Here is a 21,900-nt window from a genome sequence, read left to right as displayed (position 1 = left end):
CGATTCATCGGGAATAAAAGAAGCGACGGTACGATGGAAAAATAATTCTATCAACCGTTTCATCGTACGGACGACGATCATTTTCGATCAACAACGACACCAATTTAACACGGACGAAGAATTTCCACGAGCACGCCGATTATAAATATTCCAAACGTTTACGTACACGCGAAACTCGTTTCGAACGATCCACGACTCGTAATGCACAATTCCTCGACACTTTTCGATCGTTCGCACGATAGTTCGTTACACGTAAACGCGAAACAGCGAAAGTGTCTTTTTTTTTATTTTTTATTATTCTTAACGTTTCTCCGATAAATAGAAATAAATTACTACCATCGAATCGAGTAGATTCGAGAGACGCGTCGCGATCCCGTACAAGTTTGAACGACACTCGAGATACGATCGATGCCGCGGGAACCGTATCGAGTGCGTCTTCTTCTTAATACCAATGACAACTTACGTCGATGCTCGTTTCGTTAAATGACACGTGTTCCCTGTTAATGAGCGTATCGTCGACACCCATACCCCCTCTCACCCACTCCGTCGTTCTTGGAGAACTAATAGGTCCGTTGTTCGACGAACAAATGGATGGTTAACAACACGTCGTCGTCGCGAGTCGATCCGCTCTTAGCGGCGGTTCCTTTTCGCGCTGATCGAACGATCGACCCAGATCGAAATAATAACAGAACGGCTAACGAGGGCCCGCTTTCCCCTCGTTTTCCTTTCCTTTACAGGGATGCTTTTCACGCCGGCCAGAACGTGACGGGCTTCCCTAACGCCTTTTTGGCCGGCTTCGATGCTCCCTGGCAAACTGCTTTTCCCTTTCCCGGTCATAGGAAGCCAACCACCTCCCCTTCTACCCCGACGGCCTTCTTCCTCCCTCTTTTTTTCTCTCCTCACTTCCATTTTCTCTTTCTTCGTCTCCTTTGAATTGGGTCGAGTGCATTTTGTACGATCCCAGAAAGGCGCACGATAAGTCGGAGGATGCGGACGTCGTGCTGGTTACCTCTCGCGTGTTTCGCTTCCGATTCGTTACGTTCGTCCGGGTGGGTGAGGTCGAGCCAGCCAAGGGATCCACGATTCTCGTCAATCAGTGGAATTATTTTCAACACACGCACACACACATGCAGACTTGCACACACGGTACGTCGAAAGAAAGTTTTAAGTACACGCGTCGTGGATCCTCCTGGACCACCTCAGCTCCGAAAGGTGTCGCGATCCCATTCAATCCTTTACTCGCGAGATCACGAGCGTATTCGTCGTACGAGAATATCGCGATCGATCTTGATAATAACAACCGTGTTAATAATAATTACTCCGTTAACGATAATCAACAGTTTCTCTATTATTCGATTTAATGGGAACAATTAGGTCGGTTGTGTAATCGAGACGGTACGGAATCCATTTCTTTGGAACGATCGATAATGCGAGTATAAATACAACCGTCGGGATAATAACGCACCATTTTTAGGCTAGTGTAATACACGCGTTGTATAATGTACATTTACGTAACAAATTCACGAATATGTCACCGAGTTGAATTTTGTACAGAAACGTGAATAGGAAATCGACGCTACGAATTATTAATTAATTCTCTGCAATGTTACTCGTTTATCGGAATAATTATGTAATTTGAAAGGGCGTAACTCTCGATTTATGATCGCGAAGCAATGTACGGGTAGAATTCACAGCTTGGGGCTTTTTAACTTGTATTATCGTTGCAGTGAATAAGCTTCTCGTTACCTTGAAATTAAATTGGAGGTACGTAACGTTTCTTTGTTCCAGCGTGGATACATTCGAAAGATTAATATATTCAGGCCTTGTGATTTTACGCACAGTATGTAATTCCATATTTGTGAATTGTATTCGACGCGAGAACCGGTGTGGAGCGAAGAATCTTAAATGTAGCAGCCTTATGGGAAATCCAACGATGTTATCAACGGAAACAGATTGTGAAACGACAGAGAATATGGACGTAGATCGTGAGTGAAACGTATTCGACTCGGTATCTTAAATGCACGGTACGTGGCGAGCTCGCGACAAATTTCGAGTGAACTGCAGTCTGGAAAAATTCCGGTTGGTAACGAGCAAGAAATTACATCGCGAAAGTAATACGGGTTGCGCGTGAACGGTACGTTCTTTTCGTCGGTGTCCAATTGTCCTTTATGATAACCGTTTCCTATAGCGGTGTCATTTCACGTTTCCGTGTAATTACTTCGTTCGTAGCGCGTTCCATCCGTGTTTCGCGACAACGTCGTCGTTTCGATGACGATTTCTTCTTTCTCGTTTATTCGTGCACGTATTCACCTGGAACGCGCTACGGGAACGTTATCAAGTCTGATTACAGCTGTTTGTTAAAATTCATCGAAATCTCGACTAACCGTGATCGAGTATCTCGTTAATAGATAATCGCGACTGGGAGGCACTTTCCTAACAACATGTATAATTTCTCTCTCAATTCGTGTCTCGAACTCGGAAATTTCTCCTTGTTCCTTCCTCGTACGTCTCGTTTCCCTTTCGTCCAAAATATGCAGGAACTTTCGAACTCTCGTTGATATATCGCTCAATATTTGTTGGTTAATTCCGATACTCGTTGAATCATTGTCGAAATGGTCGCGCTACCGAAACCGATCGTTAAAATAATCGTGTATATTACCGGTGGGAAAATAAAGCGAAAAAACTCGCGCAGAATTTGTACACGGCTCGATGTGGCTCGGAAAGGGGTTTCGATTCAATTTGGAAATTACTCTTTTATTCGCGGGAAACTCTAGGCATTATCGTAACGTTTTCGCTTCGGTACGGACAGAGCGCGATGCTTTGCTTTTATATGCGGTTACACGGCAGACACGCAGGAAAATTTCAACCTTTGTCGGTATTCCGTTAATTTTCGACCACGGATGAACTTCGTTCGATTTTAAGACTATTTCTGTAAAAAGCAGACTCGAGAGAGAACTCGAGTTCGCGTTACAGCTGTTTATTAAAATTCATCGGTTCTATCGTCTATAACCAAGATTCTACTCACCGAAAGCGAAAGGGACTCTCCTCGAGCGTAAAATTGTCCGCGTGATGCGCTGAGATCGTCATTAATACCGTGTAACGGAATCATTATCCTCTCGAAGCACTCCCTCCGTGTTGAATTTCGTATTAGTAACTCGATTCGCCTTTCTCGACACCTTTTTGTATCCTTCGCGTTGCAGTTAACGTCCGTTCACGTGCAGGCCGATTCGTTAGCTTTGTCGGAGAGAGAATTACGCCAACGGTATCGGCATAATCTTTTTCTTAAACTTTGCAACACCAAGGAAACTTTCCTACACTATAGAAAAGGAGACTTTATGTTTATCCTTGAACGGTGGACACCGATGTAACTTAAGCTCCTTTCGAGTCGGTACCATGCAAGTGCACCCTTTTAAGGACTTTGTTAATCCGAATAACTTTAAATGGAAACAAGTTTTAGGGTGACGTAGCCTACGTTATAAATGAATCGTAAATTTCTATCGTGCAACCTCGAATACAAATCGATTCGATCGAACGAATAGAGACAAAGATCAAAGAAATAAAATTACGAATCGAAACGTCTTGTGTTATTTCATTTATCGAAGAGCTTGAAAAATATACGTACACTTGTTACCAGTGAAATAATGATTAAACTTACGCGCGACGCGTGTTACATCGGTTGAAAAATGTGTGTCTGACAACGGACGACCCAATTCCACTTACGCGCTCATTCCACTCTCTTTGTCCTTATATTTTAATCGCTCTTTTCTGTACCTCGTTGGGGTTTTTCAAAATTTATTTTGACGATCTTTTGAAAACCAAGTATCCTCAATTGACGAAAACTTCGAGGAGATTTACAAGCTCGATGACAATTCTGTTCGAATTTCTCGGAGTAAAGAATCGAAATATTGTAGGCAAGTATCTTCAATTGACGAAAACTTCGAGAAGATTTACAAACTTTACGACAATTCTGTTTGAATTTCTCGGAGTAAAGAATTGAAAAATTGTAAGCATGTATTTTCAATCAATGAAAACTTCGAGAAGATTTACAAGCTCGACAATTCTGTTCGAATTTCTCTGAGCAAAGAATTAAAAAATTGTAGGCAAGTATCTTCAATCAATGAAAACTTCGAGAAGATTTACAAACTTTACGACAATTCTGTTTGAATTTCTCGGAGTAAAGAATCGAAAAATTGTAAGCATGTATTTTCAATCAATGAAAACTTCGAGAAGATTTACAAGCTCGACAATTCTGTTCGAATTTCTCTGAGCAAAGAATTAAAAAATTGTAGGCAAGTATCTTCAATCAATGAAAACTTCGAGAAGATTTATAAGCTCGATACGACAATTCTGTTCGAATTTCTCGAAGCAAAGAATCGAAAAATTGTACGTTTCTCGTGGTCACGTTACATGATTGAAAAATTACCAACGGATTAATATAAACCCTTGATATCGGAGTAGCGTTAATTGTTCGAGCTGTCCGTGAGTACATTTTAATTTCGTTCCGTGGATGGTGGAATTTATTGTCTCGCGGTCGCTAACGACGACAATGTCTCCTCGCGAACTCGCTTTGCGAAACTCGTGCAATCTTCCCCATGGCGGTGCGCAAGTATCGCGTCTACTGGCTGGCCTCGTGGAATTCCATAAGGTGTTTGGAACTTGGCTGTTTCGCGACTCGTTCCATTTCTCAACGTTCCTCGTCCGAAGTGTCTGAGTCACCTCTCCTCGTGCACCACTCTCATCCACTCGACGGCTATCTTTGTCGAGTTTTATTCTCGTCTTGGTTTCAAGTCTCACTACTCCGCCAGACATATATAATGATTCCCGTATTACGTAACACCGGCTCGGATTCCATTGGCGTTGCATTTAAGGATAATGCGTCTCGCGACGAGTGTCTCGTAATTAAAGGCGCGAGTACCCGACCACGTCCTTACGACCGTTCGTCGAAGTGTCGTCCACGACTGTACTTGTAATTTCTTTTATTTCGCTTCCAGCATCGTCGAGATTTCGGTCCAGGTTCGAAGCAGGATCCTCGACATTACGTTCCACCCGATACACGAGACTAGATCGAAAAATTCGCGCAATCGTTGAATCTCCTTCGCGATACAAACATCGAATTGAGAATTGATTCTTCGCGATGTCTGTACACCTCTCTGCGTGAATTTTTAACGAAGATTAGACTCCACAGTGAGTCGAGTAACGTACTAGAAAATATATTTCTATATTTCGTGCACGGAGATTTCAAAATATTCGAAAAGGCTTTCGACGAGCACGGTGTATACAAACGAATGGTTTACGAGCGTTGCGAACGATTCGAAGAGAATCGAAAAATCAATAGTGAAAGTTGTAATCTCTTATGGTTCACGCTGGGGTAATTTTCAATGGTATTTTGGGCACGAAACGAGTGACAGGGAAACTCGTTTCGAAGTTGTCGAATTTTGCAACAAAAATTGCATTCTAAAGAAATTGTCGGGGAAACGTTGAACAAAGTTTCTAACGATCGTAGAACGTACTGTAAAAGGTAACTAAACGCGAGTGTACGTATGTGACATTGAAATAAATCTCTAATCGTCGCAATGGCAGCTCCCAAGTGAGCAACGATCGAAGAAAGTACAATGTTCGAATCGAATGTTTAAATTCTTCGCAACGTGCACTTCGATTACAAGGGTATAGTTTTCCGTGAATTTTTACTACCAGTTGTTACGGTTAATAAGGACTATTATTCGGGTGTTTCGATTCGTGGAAGGACAACTCGCGGAGATTGCACCGCGATGATGCACCAGTTGGTACGTTGTTGTTTGTTCGCGAATTTTTGTCCAAAAATAACACGGTAGCGATACAACAACAACCGTATTCGTCCGATGGCTCTCCGTGACTATTTTTAGTTTCTGGAAATGAAAAAAAATCGCGAAAGAACAATGTTTGGAGATCGTCAGAGGAACAAAACGAAAGTCACTGAGCCAGTTGAACACGATACGAAACGGTGTATTCCAAAAAATGTATCAAAGACCGAATGAAAAAAAAAAGAAAAAGAAAAAAGAAAACGTCGACCCAAAGGTATTATATAAGGGGACCATTTCAAAGGGGTACTGTACGAATTTCAATGGACAAATACACGGTTCCGCGAATAAACAAAAATTGCACGAACTTTTTTATCGCACCTCGTGCATACGGTGCGTCAGTATTATGCTCTCACGAGAGAATTAATGGCGGTGGAGGGTATTAACTTGGGCAAGAAATAGTACGAACGAATTCCCCGTTGTTTCCTACTTTTATATTTATAAGAAATTTCCAGTTGCTCCGTGTGTAGTATCACACGTCCGGCGAAACTTACGAATATTGCGAACTTGCAAAAACTTGAAAACTTATAATTGTACGCGAGAACTCTCGGTCACATTTTAAGGGTGTGTCGTGGTACACCCACGGGTGAGGGTGACACGTTTGCAAATAACTAAAATTGCTTACACGGACACCTAACCCATGTGTCCATCGGGACCATAAATTCGAGCGTTCGAATGTTTTATAATTCCTGAAATATTGTGGGGGGAACGAAAAATGATACGTCGAATAAACGTCCTCGAACGCGATCGTTCGACGTGTCGTCCCTCGAAATAGATCCTTCGTTCTAACGTCAAATGGTGTCATGTTTAAGTCACGTGTATTCTAGGTTGCTTTCGCGGACGTTTTCGCTAGTAGGCCCAAGAGAGAACGGACTTCCTTTTCTGCATAGCCATTCGAGATATTGTCTTTTAGTGTACCCCTCGGTCCGTGAGTGTTGGGAGACGCTTTTATCGTAGATCGTCGTTACGAGAATAAATGTGTAATTCGTAGAGTTACCAGAGGTAGTAAAAACGATAGAAACGAACGAATTCAGGGAATACCGAAGAATAATTTATTAGACTCGATTTCTCGACCTTGTGCAGATCCTTCTCGGGTTGAATAACGCAATAGGATAAGAACCTGTTTCGATTACGTATTTACACACCCATTATTCTTTATATTTGTTATATTGTCCATTTATATCTTTTTCTTTCCGAAGAGGATGTGCACGAGAGACGGAAACATTGAATTTGATGAATTATACGTTTCACAAATTCGGTTATTTGATTGCTCGTATCGTCCTAATCACGCGAGTATCCTCCGATCCATATAATTAATCGAATTTACCAATTAACCGTAATGGTTTCCTTGGGTTTTCTTTCCTTCTCACTGTGCGTTCCCACGATACATTGTTTCTGTAATTAAAGTTGTAATACATGCCCTAAATATCAATTTCCATGCTTCTCTCGTTGTATCGCAAAATTAGACACACTTGTATAGTCGAACGCAAGAATATTTCACGGTTAAATAATCGAGAACAGTCTTAAAGTTTAATACAGATAAAATCCTTTCCAATCCATCGCGGCCCCAAGATACATACTTTTTCCATAATTAAGACAACTATAATAGCCGCTATAATTACTCTTCCCTAATTAAAGCTGCTATTATAGCTACTATAATTACTTTCCGTAATTAAAGCTACTACAATAACTACTATAATTACTTTTCCATAATTAGAGCTACTATAACAGCCACTATAAATAACTTTTCCGTAATTAAACCTATTATAACAGCTACCGCGATTACTTAACCGCAATTGAAGCCGCTATAATTTTCTTAGCTCTCACGTTCCATCACGATGTTCGAGACACGAGTACCACGTGTCCGGGAGATTTTTAAACGGTCCAGTGTACCATAACCGAACCCGAGTATGCTTCACGGTTAAATAAAATCCATGTTGCAACTACCATCCGAGTAGTCCACCATCGAGAACTTCTCCCAACGTTTAGCGCGGTTAAAGTGTATAGGGAATAGGGATTTGAGAAATGTACGCGTCCAGGTGATCGAGTGGGCAATGGAGGCGTGCACGTTTGCATCCGTGTGTTGGTGGAATGTTCTTAATGGCGGCCAGGCGAGATCAAAGTTCCGGGAGAAGAACGAGCTGAGCGAGTTTACGTTTGGAAAGAGTTTCACGGGTGGGTACAGTTTCACCTGTTTCGTTCGTATTTGTTTCGTTGTTATCGTTTCACGTTTAATACGTCATAGTGGAAATCGTTTGGAAACCATTCGATTGTCAAACCCCAAGTTCGTGGGCCAAGATCGGCGAAAGTGTCTGGAAATAATGAACGATTGCGAACGTATCCTCCCGTTTCGCGTACGAGTACTCCGTTCCGACATCTTATCGTATTGCACGTTACGGAATAGCTTGTACGGAAGGACAGATATAGAAAGGAGGAACGTGGACGAACATCACTAACTCCAGAAGTAGTCCTATCGCGGGCGTTCGTAGATAGAGGGTGCCGGCGGGCAACCGCTTCTGAAAGTGGCACCTAAAACTTTAAATCTCGTATCTCGCGCCTAAGACGCCGCGCCCCTAAATATTTTATCCCCCTTGCTCTTTCCTTTCTTCCGCGAAGGGCTCGCTCTTTAAGTTATCTTTCACGGTGAATTCATAAGCGGACCGGTATTTCGACTCGCGCCCGAACTTCACCCTTGCGAAAAGAAAAACTCTTAACGAGACGAACGGTTCCCAGAATAAAGAACTTCTCCTCGCGATGGTACTCCTCTCGGGGTAGAGAAAATCTACATTTTTTTTCTTTTTTTTCTTTTTTCCTTCATTTTTCTTCGATCGTACGAAAAACACGAATCACGTCTGGCTTCGAATTCAAGGATGGTGCAGCATTTGGTCCGGTGTTCCGAGGTATGCAACGTTTAAATGGAAAAAGGGTAAACGGTTGCACACTATGGGTATTCGAATTAATTGTGAATTTGTTGGAGAATTGAATTACTCGATTTAGGATTCGAGTGTGGTGTCTGTGTTGCGAGGAACGCAACACTTTTTCAGCCAATTTTTCTTTTTATATTGTAGACGATCGCACGCTGAGACATTTTGGTTAATTAGCCGTTGGGAACTCGAATAACGTCTGATTTCGTATTTAACGACGGTGCGGTATGCTCTGGTCCGCGTCTTAAGTATTTCAACGTTTCTCTAAAAATAAATACATCGTTGCAAGCAGATTCTGTCCAATTATCGACGTTTTCTAATTCTGGCACGATCAAATACGTCTGTAACTGCGAATTCCGTGATTTGTTCGCGATATATCGAGGCTAGGCATGCATCGAGCATGCAACTATACAACGCTGCATGCTACTGCATCGCGCATCGGTGCATTGACACGCAGTACCCGCTTCATTCGTCCAGCCGTATAGATATTATTGATTATCGATGCTGACCCATTGAATTATTGTTGTACACGTATTATAATAATTATTTTGATCGACAAGTGAAATTGGCGTTGAATTCTGTGCCTCGATTGATATATTTTAGGCCTATTTTATTATACACGGTGCGGGCGAGAACGGAGAGAATCCATTTGGTAAAATAAATATTTAACCGAACGAAGTATTTATCGAAATGAATTTGTGTCGCTACGTAACAACGGTTTATAAACCGTGCGTGGATTATATGCAGAAATAATTCCGCGAAAAAGAAAATTCATCGATCGAATATCATTTTTCCGAGATCTAAAACGTATCCTCGAGATTTCTTTCATCGAGAACAAAACACACATTCGGGCGCAATTCGAGAATTTACTAAAACGAAAATGTTATATTTTAATAAAACAACGCCTTATCTATCAATGCACACATCGTCCGTATACTCTCGTATTTTACCGTATTATTTTATTTCCCGAATAATTACCCTTCGCTTCGAATTCTTACCTATCTAAACACACACTCTCCGGTAGTTTCTCGTTTGTAATTCAGCTTTCCTTTTTTCAATTTCCAAATCGAGATCAACGAGAAGCTTGAATCACAGAACTGCATCTCATTTACGAGTCTCGGATAGTTTTTGTTATTTCTGCCAAAAAATGTCCCATTCCCTCCGCGTTCAAGCGTAGTGTAAAATTAAATCGAGGTTTCGCGAATGGGTTCGTCTATTGCCCGATGTTCGACGATCATCGATATCGGGCCACTTTCCAAACAACGGGAATTCTTTCTCGTATTTTTTGCGCTAATTTCTATTCGATCCGTGTTTCTATCCCAAGATTTCCACGCGAGAATCGAGTAAAAAAAAAAAAAAAGAATGTGTATCGTTCGCTGCGCGATTCGCGAGCCACCCTATGCGTATCGTTCACAAACGATTCCAATTTCGGTGACGTCTTTAATTTCCTCGATTTTCGCCCGCAGCGCGAGTCGGCGCGGTTTCGTTCCGGCAGCTTGTTATGCGAACAATTCACGCCTAGCGATGCCACGGCATGAATTTCATGCAACGTCGATAAATTAGCACCGCGGCGCTCGATATATATAAGGGCCCTTAATTTCGCGTAATTACGGCCAATGCCGCGGGAAATCGGTGTAACGAATGTCTGAGTGAAGTTTGCGATGTCCAGACATCGTCGAGGTAACTTCCTCGAAAGTGTTTCGCGTTTAACCCTTTCGTCTCGGTTCTAGCGTGGAACGTAATCCGTGGAGCATACTGACGAATCGAATTTTGTTATGGTATTCATTCTGTACTTTGCGCTGATCGAACAGAAAATAAGAAAAGGTAAAACTTACTACTGTAAGTGCAGAATGAAATGAAAGAGCGAGAGAAAGTTTCAGTGGTCTGCCCTTTGCGATAAAATGAACGAAATTGTTATTTAAATTTAAAAGAAATTCGTTAAAGAGTGTAGTGTGTTCTTTCTAAGGTTCTGATTTAAAAAAATAGGTAAAGATACTACTGTTTAGTTTGTAATTTTTGTCGGTGCGTATTATGTTTCAAAAATGATCTGAATCCAATTATCGAGCAACAGTATCGCATTAATCATGATAAATATTAGGTTGTTCGGAAAGTAATTTCGTTTTTTTTTCTGGTGAAAATGAAACACGATTACGTTAGAGGGTACAAACTTTCTCTTAAACGATATACTCTCAATTTTGGAAAACGGTAAAATAAACTTACCGAACAACCCGATAGAATCGACGCGAGTCACAAGAGAAATGAACACGTTTCGCGTTCCACGTTCTCGTTCCTCTGAGCGGCGAAAGTATTAGAAAAAAAGCTCGCGAGACGACTCGAGATCGTGCAATCGCGCGAAGTACAACGAGAGGATTGTTGATCACGCGCGGATACCATAGACGTTCAACCGACATCGATCATGGAAATCGAAGAAGCCCCAACGAGCAGTTGGATATACCGAAATCCTGATTGCTCGCGGAATCGTTGGTAAGCACGACGAGGGTGGTTAGACAGGTGAGAAGCTGGCTCGGGAGAAACGAATAGTGGACGACGCGACGCATGGGGAGGAATGAATGCAGACGGCAGAAATAAGGGAATAAAGAGGAAAAGGTGAGAGTGGGTGGTTCGTAGGGGTCGGTGGAGAGGGGTGCGGTATAAAACCCGGAGAACAGCGTTACCCCGAGCGATAAACTCCGGTGGAGCGATCCTCGGGGAAATAAAGTTCCGGAATGGCTGCGAAGAAGCGGCTAAGCTCCACCTTCACCGTCGCGGCCGTCTTCTTTCGCTTGACCTCTGACGAATCGCGAGCAGAAACATCAACCCCTTTGTTGCGTATTTTCACCCTGTCTCCCGACTACGAGCGGGCCACTCGTCCCGCGGTTTATTCGGAACAAAGAAACTATCTCCTGGTTCGAGTGTTTTTTTTTCTTTTTCTTCTTTCGCGCGACCTTGGGATCTTTATTTATTTGGTTACTCGCGCGATACCAGTCCTGTCATCTCTCTCGTTGCCTTTTCCGCGCTAAGAACGGTTTTAGAAATCGTGGTTGATCGCGGGACCGCGATAACCTTCTTCGTCGCGAAGAAGAAACCCGACCGGTTTTTCCTTCGTTATCGATATCGCGATTTCGTTTTTCCCAGGTTCCTCGTCGTCTACCCGTCTTTTTTCTCCCCGGATCTCGCTTCAGGAATTCGATTCACTTTCGTGTAAATTACAAAAGGCGCAACGAACAATGCTCGAGACGCGCGTATCCGATTGATTTATATGGTTCTTGTTCGTAGAATCGCGTAGGGTTGGTAGAAAATTTCGAATCGAATACGTTCGGGTGTGTTCGTGGAATCAATTGGAACGTTGGACACTCTTGATACGGAAACTTGTACCAGAACGATGTAAAGTTACAATCGTGATAATTAAATTTACAATTACAGGTTCAGCTACGATGTTAACGTAGTCGTTGTTACAGTTGCACGAAAGCTGGAAAATTAAATCGAAGTTTCGCCAATTCGTCTATTACTCGGTGTTCGACGAACTATCTGGCCACTTTGCAAACAAGGGGAATTCTTTTTCCTATATTTTGCGTTAATTTCAATTCGATCCGTGCGTTATTCGCGATTTGTTTCTTTCGTCGAAACAAATAGAAATTGCAGTGACTTTCAGCGTGGTCGACCTGCGTGTTTCCGTTGAAATAATTTCGCGAACTTCCGAGAGAACGTTGCAGTTTCTAAACGCAATATCCACGATGCGGACCGAATTGTACTCGCTCGTTCGCGAGAGTCTTCCACTCGGGACAACGTACGAGCACACGTAGCCGAGAACGTGACCGAACGAAGCTGATCGAGTCGTTTCAAATACCGATTTCAATCGGTCGAATGATTCACAACGAATCTGTTGTAACGATCTGTCGGTAGCAAACCCAAACTGTATAATTCCACCCGTTTCTCGTTGAACACTCGGTAGAATCACGTTTGATTTCGAACGAGGTTCAGTTGCACGACGTTCGAGGACTCTCTCAGGATTTGGTCGCTGTCTTTCGCGCTTACTGTTACGATACAACGTTCGTGTTCCGTCTCTGGTCGCAATCCGGTCCGAAAATGTCTCCAGACAGAGGGGAAGATTATATATCAACCCTTCGGTCGAGATATTCTTCAGACAATTCGCGCGGCATCCACTTTCCCGATTTATACACCTCTCCGAGGTACTGTAACGAGGCGGCTCTTACAACCTTTGAAAGTTACACGTTAGAGGGAATGTTTGGAGTGAGCTCCTTGAACAAGTAAACAAGCCCCGGTGCTGCCGTCACGTTGTTGCGCGAGATCATTTCGCTGTTTAAATAACGATCCTCCTCGAAATTAAGACTCAACTCCTTGTACGACGATGCAGACTCGTTGTAACTTCTTTAAGTTAGTGCGCAACGACGAACTATGCTCGTCGAACTGGTCTTTTGCTACGAAAGGACGATAACGATTGTACAGGGTGTCTTAACGTTGATGTTGCAACCGAGGAGGGAGTGACACTACGTGGAAGAACAAATTGAAAATAAAGAATAAGATTCTTTCGTTCGAAATCGTGTTTTGAATATTCACCGAGTACGATAACGGTGAAAAGGTTCTAGAATTATTGTACTGGACGAATTCGGTCGATCGATTTGTTAAAAATGCAGAAAACGAGTATCGATATATCGATAACCATCCATTTCAAATGGACACTTCTTCGCGATCAAAAATCACGCAAAATTATAAATTGCGAGAAATTACTAAGGACATCGAATGCTACAAACTCCACAGATTTCTCCATTGTAGGAACTATGACACCATTGACGTATATTTGAATATTAGACGTTAGATTCATTGTACTCCTTTATGATTTAGTAAGTATTCGATTGCAATTATATTATCGCAATATTGTGAGACACCACAAGGTATCGCTCATTGAATAATTGGTTCTGCGGAAGTAGACACAATTTGGGACCAATTCTCGCTTTGCAAAATACCTCGAAAGACTTGTACAACGATCTGCGCGCAACGAGAAAGGGTGAAAAAAAAAAACCCTCGAAAATTCGTAGCTCGGTGTCCGAGTGACCCGAAGCTCTTCAACTTGGAAGAATAAAATGTAAGTCAGGCTCGAAGTGAGGCGGTCGAGCAAAATACGATTGGGTCCGGTGGCGTTCACGGTCGGTTGATCCCCGATGCAAGGAAAATCGCCGGTGTCGAGCAATTTCAATCTCGCGCCGAGAGAAAGAAGCCAGCTGTGCGCCGCCATGAAATACGAGATTCCTGACGGTGGCGGCGGGGGTTCGAACGAGTACGGCGACGTGAATTTTCGGCTCGTTTCGTATTAAAATTATAATACCATCATCAATCGTTACCGCATGAAATCGTGGTGGGCCATTATTCGCGTTGGTTATCATAGAACACAAATTCAAAACCGATACCGCACGGTGCTTATTGCACAAAGGACGACTCGTTCGTGCATTCGTGTTCACGCTCGTTCGGTGCGTGAGTACGTGCACGAACGGACGGTAATTACTACTCATTAAATTAAAATGCCAGGCATTATGCACCGAAGAGAAATCGACTGCGCCTCTTTCGCGCGTATTTCGCAGCCGAGGCTCGAAACGTGACTTATTAGCGTTCACCCGCCTCGAACTTCCCTCGTTTTTCAGCCGAAAATTACGCCCGTTGTTCGTCCCACCGAACGTTGAAAATTTACAACGCCTCGAACAACGAACATTCGCCGAACAAGATTCGTTCGTAACGCGACAGGGACGATTGACTTGTAACGGTCGAGAATCGAGCAGAACGGTTCGATGTATCGTTCTTTCAATTATTTTTCAGCGAGAAACGTTGCTCCGAAACGTTGCAATAACGCAGAGAAAAAAAGAAAAGGTTTGAGATTTTCCGAGAAATGTTACCAAGACGATGGAAAATTATTTGAAAAGACGGTAGAATTTGCATCGAGAAAGTTTCGGTATTCTAAAAAGTTCATTTCGACCAACTCCATTAACGAGACCGTTAAATTATCGTACCGAATCGTATTTATTAATGTTAGCCCTCCCAGCACCGCAATTCGGTATTCTGTGGCGGAATCGTTTCTAACTCGCACCGATATTTCATTAATGCGTATTCACGGTCGCGTGGGTCTTTTGTTTTTACGATTTTCGTTGCAGATTTATGGTAACGTGGTGCCAACTAAATCGTCGTTTGATTACACTCGCGACCAACGTACGTTGTTCCTTCATTGTTCGCGTTATCGCTCTCGAGACGAAGTCACTCTGGCACCGTGTACGAAGGGTTGATAAAAATACTAACATCCAGCTGAATGTTTCATTTTGAATAATTTCAATGTTAAGATACCATTTCTTGGGGACGATCGACGCAAACAGAACAGAAAATCCATCTTCACTCTGTACGGAGGGTTGATAAGAATACTAACATCCAGCTGAATGTTTCATTTTGAGTAATTTCAATGTTAAGATACCATTTCTTGGGGACGATCGACGCAAACAGAACAGAAAATCCATCTTCACTCTGTACGGAGGGTTGATAAGAATACTAACATCCAGCTGAATGTTTCATTTTGAGTAATCTCAATGTTAAGATACCATTTCTTGGGGACGGTCGAGGCAAACCCAATAGAAAATCCATCGTCACTCTGGTACCGTGTACGGAGTGTTGATAAAAATACTAACATTCAGCTGAATGTTTCATTTTGAATAATTTCAATGTTAAGATACTATTGCTTAGGGACGATCGACGCAAACCGAATAGAAAATCTATCATCGATCATCGATGACGGATACGACGCTTGAACGCGTTAAGAAGGTTGACTTGTAAGCTGAAAGATACAACTTTCGAAAATTTCGTTCGAAGACTTGAAGCGTACACGGAGCCGGAACAGAATTGCAGTGTTTTATTAAGAAATTTTATTTCGAGTAAAAGTTATTGCCAACTACTTGGAGCGAGCGTGGCCGGATTTACGGGAAACGTATTCAGTGAGCGAATAATTCAGACTAGCTTCGCAGCCGGTTTATGCATCGCGTTCGGTTCACTTTAAAACCCGGCTTGACCTTTCCGAGTTGTCAGCTTTGACCATCGTCTAACACATTTTACATCGGGGACGGACGCAAAGACCTCTTCGTTTCAATTTTGTCGTATATACGTCGCGCGACCACTCGAGGAATAAATTTTTTTTAATATTCTCCCCGCGATATGTACTTGCGCTGATTTCGTGTTCGTTTTGCTCGAGCGTGGTACGAGAAACGGGACAGATTTTGGAAAAATTGCTCTCGAAGACTTTAAAAGTACGTTCGAACAACGAGTTTACCGGGTTTTGTTAAGAAATTTCATTTCTCGTAAAAGTGATCGCCAACCGTTTGGAGCCATTGCGCTCGTATTCGCGGGAAACGTATTCAGTGAGCAAATAATTTCGACTAGGCTCGCAGCTGGTTTATGAATCGCGGTTCGATTTACTTTAAAACCGAGCTCGACCTTTTCGAACTGTCAGCTTTGACCATCGATTTACGCAAACGTTGCGCCATGGACGTAATGGACCATCGGTGTGAAATGCACGTTTAAAAATAATCGTTGAATCATTTTTCAAATTAACGCGTAACCGATGTCTCGACTATAAAAGTGCGGTCGATTATCTCTAATTTGAGTACCGATTCTTAGAACTGGATACAGTCGGAGAAGTATGACGCGAAAATCGGTCTCCTGGTCGAGTTTTAAACAAAGAAGATAACATTGTGTCTTTCCCTCTGTTCGTCGTATCTTTTCTTTCTCAACACGTAGGAGCGTTTTTGTCTAAAAGTAGACAAGAATGAAAAAAAAACGAGCAACCTCTCTCCTGGGATAAAAGGTCCCAATTTTTGAGAAGCAAAAGTTCAAAAAAGTCAAGTGTACCTTTCTACGTAAAATTAGGCGCGTTTAATTAAGAAAATGTTATTTCTCGTTACAGTTATCGCGAACCACTTGGAACCGTTGCGGATTTGCGTACAATACATTCATTCAGCGCCACGTAATAATTTAAACGGCGACCGGTGACTGATTTATGCATCGTGTTTGGTTTACTTGAAAACCCGGCCGGACCTTTTCGAATCGTCAGCTTTGACCACCGAGCGACGTAAACGTCGCGCGATGGTAATAATTGACAAACAGTAATAATTGAAAAATATTCAATTCGTGGAATAACATTTCGATTAAACGCGCAACTGTCCTCTCATCCTTTTCGGGTAAAGGAACGAAGCAAAGCACGGTTTAAGCTTTCGAAAATATTTCTCTCGAAGACTTCCGAGCGGAGTAAATCGGACCGATGTCTGGCCGTATTCGTTATTAAGAAATTTTATTTCTCGTAAAACGAATCGTCGAGAAACTCGGGACGACTGAGGGCCGGATTTGCGGCGAACGTATTCAACGAGGAAATAATTTCGAGCGGGCACGCGGAGACGGTTTAATTCATTGGGTTCGGTTCACTTTAAAACCGGGCTCTACTCTTCCGTAGCTGTCAGCTTTGACCACCGCGTGACACATTTTACATCGCGAAGACCGGCAGGGTTTCGATTTCGTTAGGTACGTGTCGCACGAAACAACCGTGCAACGTCTGAACGGGATACCGTACCGAACGAGCCATATTAAGGCTACATTATATTTTCACTCGGTGGCGTTCATCTTCCCCGTATTACCTATCGCCCGTGTCGCTCGCAATTTTCGCGCAAACGCTGAAATTCCGCGGTTATACGAGCAGCCACCGTACGGGCATAAAAATCCGGGCGGAAAAGAGAGTAAAGATCCGCGCGGATTACGTAATCCGGGAGTATACGTCACACCGTTAGATATATGTATATATATGTGCGATAAGGAAGACGAACGATGAACGATAAAACGTCGGATGACTCGCGGAGGAGAGCGCCGTGGTCGGGGTCTGATCGTTATTAATGAGCAAAGTGTGTCGTTACAGGCTTATTATCCAGCCGTTCTAATTAAATTGGATTAGTGCAATGAAGCGCGTATCGTGAAATTCTCGGTTAATGGTATCACGCAGACCGTGCACGCCGCGCCCTACGTTATTCTCGCGCCCTACGTTATTCTCGCGACCGTTTCCTCGACACGCGTGAACGTGTCTGGGATAAACCGTGGACGAGTTTCGTTAGAATTCGCCCTGGAGAACGACCGACTAGTTCCGACGAGGGAAAGTGATTCTCCTGGATAAGATCGCGATCGGTACCCATTCATGGACACGGTTTTACGACACGTAACCGACACGGGACACGCGCGTACTATCTTTCGAGTAACGTTTCGTAGGGAAAAATTGATGAATCGACGATCGTACGAGGAATCGAGGAGCTAAAAGTTGATTCGTTTGGTAAAAAGTTTCTGAATCCTGTTCGATCGGTCTGGCACGTTGGTTCCTTCGTCTTCAATGGACGATCGACGCGTCGTAAATTCACGATATCGTACGTCGATGCGCGGACCGTCGAATTTTTCCTGAAACGTTTCCCCGTGGACGAACTTGTGGGTCACGTACGGAAATATAGGTATCGCGGTATACGGAGAGGGTACGCCATAGTGGTTCGGTAGATGTAGCAGTCGTCTCGTCGCGAAACGATTTTTGTATTTAAATAGAGCCACCGGTACAGGTAGAGACGAGTATTTCGGTATTCCGGGCTCGATTTCCGTCACTTTCGTAGCGACGGGTTTATTCGTGGATGAAACTTTTCCGAGCACGCGACTCGGGATCTACTTATGGACGTCGCGTCCGGTCTATTTGGTCGCTGAATCGCGCCTCGTGGAGGTACGAATGATAGAAATCGATTAACCACTCGACGAGGCTGCCACGAAAGAAACGTGTACCGCGTTTGTGTTCCGCTCGTGCGTGCATTCACGAGCCTTTCCAGGTATAACACATTTAACCGTTTCGGAGCTACTAATCGGCAGATTACGACGCGAGAAACCAACCGCGCCGAATCAAGAGCTTCGCGTGCAAACTTCGAATCGCGTTACCCAGATCTTCGTTCCAGAAACCAGGCCGAAAAGATTCCAAGCCAGACCTTCCTTTTTTTTTTTTTTTTTTTTTCTTTCTTTCTTCTTTTTTCTTTCCTTTTTCGCGCACAAGCGAGACATCGTTTCTATTATTGTCGTCGGATAACCGATCTTTCGATAAACGGAGCTAATAAGGACATTTTCACTCGAGTCTGTGAATCAGACGCGAGAGAAAGGAAACAAACAAACCACTGGAGGAATGCAAACACGAGTTTAAAGCAGAACGAGTGCTCGTTCGACCGAACGCAGCTAGCCGTTCGACTCGCGAGATCATTCGACGTAATCCTAGATTAGACCAGATTCTAAAATACACTCGAGACGATACGCAACCGTGCATACGGTATAAACGAAGCGTGGATGAACGATCCGATCGATCGAGGTTTGTTGACGTTATCCTTGTACAAACTTTGCCCTCGACAGGTGATAAGGAATCGTTGGTACACCAGACCGTCTTCAATGTAACGTCGAATCGATTCTTTTCTCGCGTTAATTCGCAACACTTGAAACACGTTGAACCGATTCAACGTGCACTCAACGGTGTCGGGAGTGGATACAGATATAGGTTTGTTGTTTGCGGAGCTATCGCTGTTATTACATATCTCGCGTTGTAGTGATTGAGAATCGAGTCACGGCACAAATGCAAAGAAATATCGTTCGCCGGCGCGCGATTCAATTTTGCGTTAAATTCGATGAAACTGTTGAATCGGTCGAAAACGGAAACAAGTTTCAGGAATCGAATAATAATAACGATACGAATCGCTGATATTGCGTTCGGTGAAAATCGACGCGAGAAATCTTCGATTTTTGGTAAATTAAAGATCAACTCGACGACGACCGATTTCCTATAACGAGAAATTCGTAACACTGGACGATTGAGAATAATCGGATACTTATCTATCCATGGACGTTCTTCGATGAAAGTTAAGAAAGGAAGAAGTTCTAAATTCGATCGCTGAAAGCGAGCTTCCTGAATTTCAATAATACAGTCGACTATTTACAATCCGTTTTCTTAATAACGTTTCTCGCTCGCCGAAACGAAAAAATGTAGAACGGAATATCGAACGGATGCTATTTTAAAAATTGAAAGTGTGTCTATCGGTTGATCCCGATCCGTTCCGTACTTTATTATTCTTCGTTGTTAATAGAATAATGGTCACGAAAATATAAACGTTTAAGATTTCACTCGATTCCTTTATTATTAAGGCAGAGACGAAAATGCACATTGTAACATTTTTATCTGGAAATTGAAAGAGCGACCGTTACCCGTGGATCGATTTTCCTCAAAATTGAATCGGGCGTTGAGAATATAATACTTGGATATAAAATTTCCTTGAAAGTGTTTGTCTTTCCGACGGAAAATTCGTTTTTAATACCGAGAACGTGATTACGTCGTAAAAAGTAGTTTTCCATCGCAAAAGTAATAGTTTCGAAAATGTTCGCTACGCGTTTACTCGCTTCGGGGTTAATCGCGTTTCGAAAACGATTGAATCTTCAACGCATTTTTCTATGCGTGAAAATAATTCGGAAACTTTTCCCCAAACTCCTTTACGCGTCGAAAAGTACCTGTAAAATCTGTAAAAAAAAAAAAAAAACAAATCACCGCGTGTACGTCGGTGCTCGTTCCAAGATGAATCTCGTTCTCGCGAGACAATCGAAACTCACGGAAAATTCGTATCGATAGGACCGTGTCCTCGTTCTTGTAGGTCATCGCGGAGACGTGCAAGTTGACAGAGCTGTGCAAGTAACGTGTCCGGCGAGCCGTCTCGAGTGACGCGACCTACGTAACGTATTTTCTTGTTAACGACGTAACAATACCTTCCAGCTGCGTCGAAGTTAACGCTCGAACGAGCGGCGTTGCACCGCGCTGCACCGCGCGGCGCGACTCGGCTCGGTGCCGATGCACCGCGCTGCACCGGGCGGCGCGACTCGGCTCGGTGGCGATGCACGCCGCGTTTATTTAACCCCGGCGCGTAACAAGCCTCCGTGGCTCGAAAGTTATTTAGAGTGCACTCCGCGGCTTAATTCACGGTAACTTCTTTATCGCGGGCGCATATTAAACGAGGCACGCGCATATAATTTCGTACCCGTTTCCCGCGTTCTCCATTGACGTTACCCGTGGAAAACAATACCGCGGAGTTACCACCTACCCGGTCCACGGAACTCTCCTCGTTCGAAAATCCGCGCCACGAGTGTGCCAGCCGATCCTCGAACGCGTCCCGTATTAGGTAATTTAAAACGGACCGGGAGTTAATTCGATTATTAGCGGTCTCCGCTCTCTCTACGTTCGGCCGAGTCCTCGTAATGAGACCTTGTAAATTTCACGCTCGACTCTTGCAATGATTGCCTGTAATGGCCTGGGAATATCATTAAACGATTCAGGGTAAAGTTCGTTGCCACCGCGTTCCGCTCCGGATCAACCGGACTGTTTATGCCCGGTTGATATCTGTTTGCTATTTGCGTACGCGCTGGTAAAAAATATCGCGAAATCGGACACGTTTTTCTCTATCGGGAAAATTTAACTGGAGGAAAAAAAAAAAAGAAATTCTCTCTCGATCGATGCGAAATGACACTTTGTGTATTCTTTCGTCGGTGATTAATCGCACTGGTATTATTTCTGCGAGGAGAAGATTCTTCGGAAAGAACGATAATTACCCCACTACGAAAGGGATTTCCACTGTTTCGTGTATCATCGCTGCTAGCGCAACAAAGTAATCGTGTTCTTCTGGTATATAGTGAGTACACGACAGGCGAGAATCACGGGAAAAGTTTTCGAGTTCTACCGCCTGATTATAATTCTTTCGATTTCATCGGATGGGAGTAACCGTTTGTTTTTCTCGCGGAAAGAATATCAGTGTACGTCTGGTTAATATCCACGGCTCATTCTTCGTCGAAAAGTTCTCCGTTGGTAGCTAACGAAAGAATTATGTTCCTCCGTCGAAAGGATACGGCAGGAAAAAATGACACGGAAATCAATAGGAAAGTTTCCAGCTTGGACAACGTGATTATAATTTCTTTTTACCGAAAGAGAGTATCGACAAGTAAGACGTTTCTCCGTGAACCGAAACATTTCGTGCCTTTGCAAATCCTTATCGGATCATCCGATATCT

The 21,900-nt window shown here is 43.2% G+C and overlaps 1 protein-coding gene and 1 long non-coding RNA gene across 6 annotated transcripts in view; one reads left to right on the top strand and one right to left on the bottom strand.

Moving 5' to 3' along the window:
* Nucleotides 1-21,900, top strand: part of LOC143152091 (uncharacterized) — a 246,441-nt gene that overhangs the window by 62,135 nt on the left and 162,406 nt on the right. The window lies entirely within an intron of this gene.
* The window catches only part of Dpr12 (defective proboscis extension response 12), a 95,701-nt gene that overhangs the window by 65,479 nt on the left and 8,322 nt on the right, over nucleotides 1-21,900 (bottom strand). The gene's annotated exons all lie outside the window — the stretch shown is intronic.

The sequence above is a fragment of the Ptiloglossa arizonensis genome, chromosome 10 (genome assembly GCF_051014685.1).
Source record: "Ptiloglossa arizonensis isolate GNS036 chromosome 10, iyPtiAriz1_principal, whole genome shotgun sequence".
Taxonomy (NCBI): Eukaryota; Metazoa; Arthropoda; class Insecta; order Hymenoptera; family Colletidae; genus Ptiloglossa; species Ptiloglossa arizonensis.
This window is presented reverse-complemented; position numbering and strand designations above follow the sequence as displayed.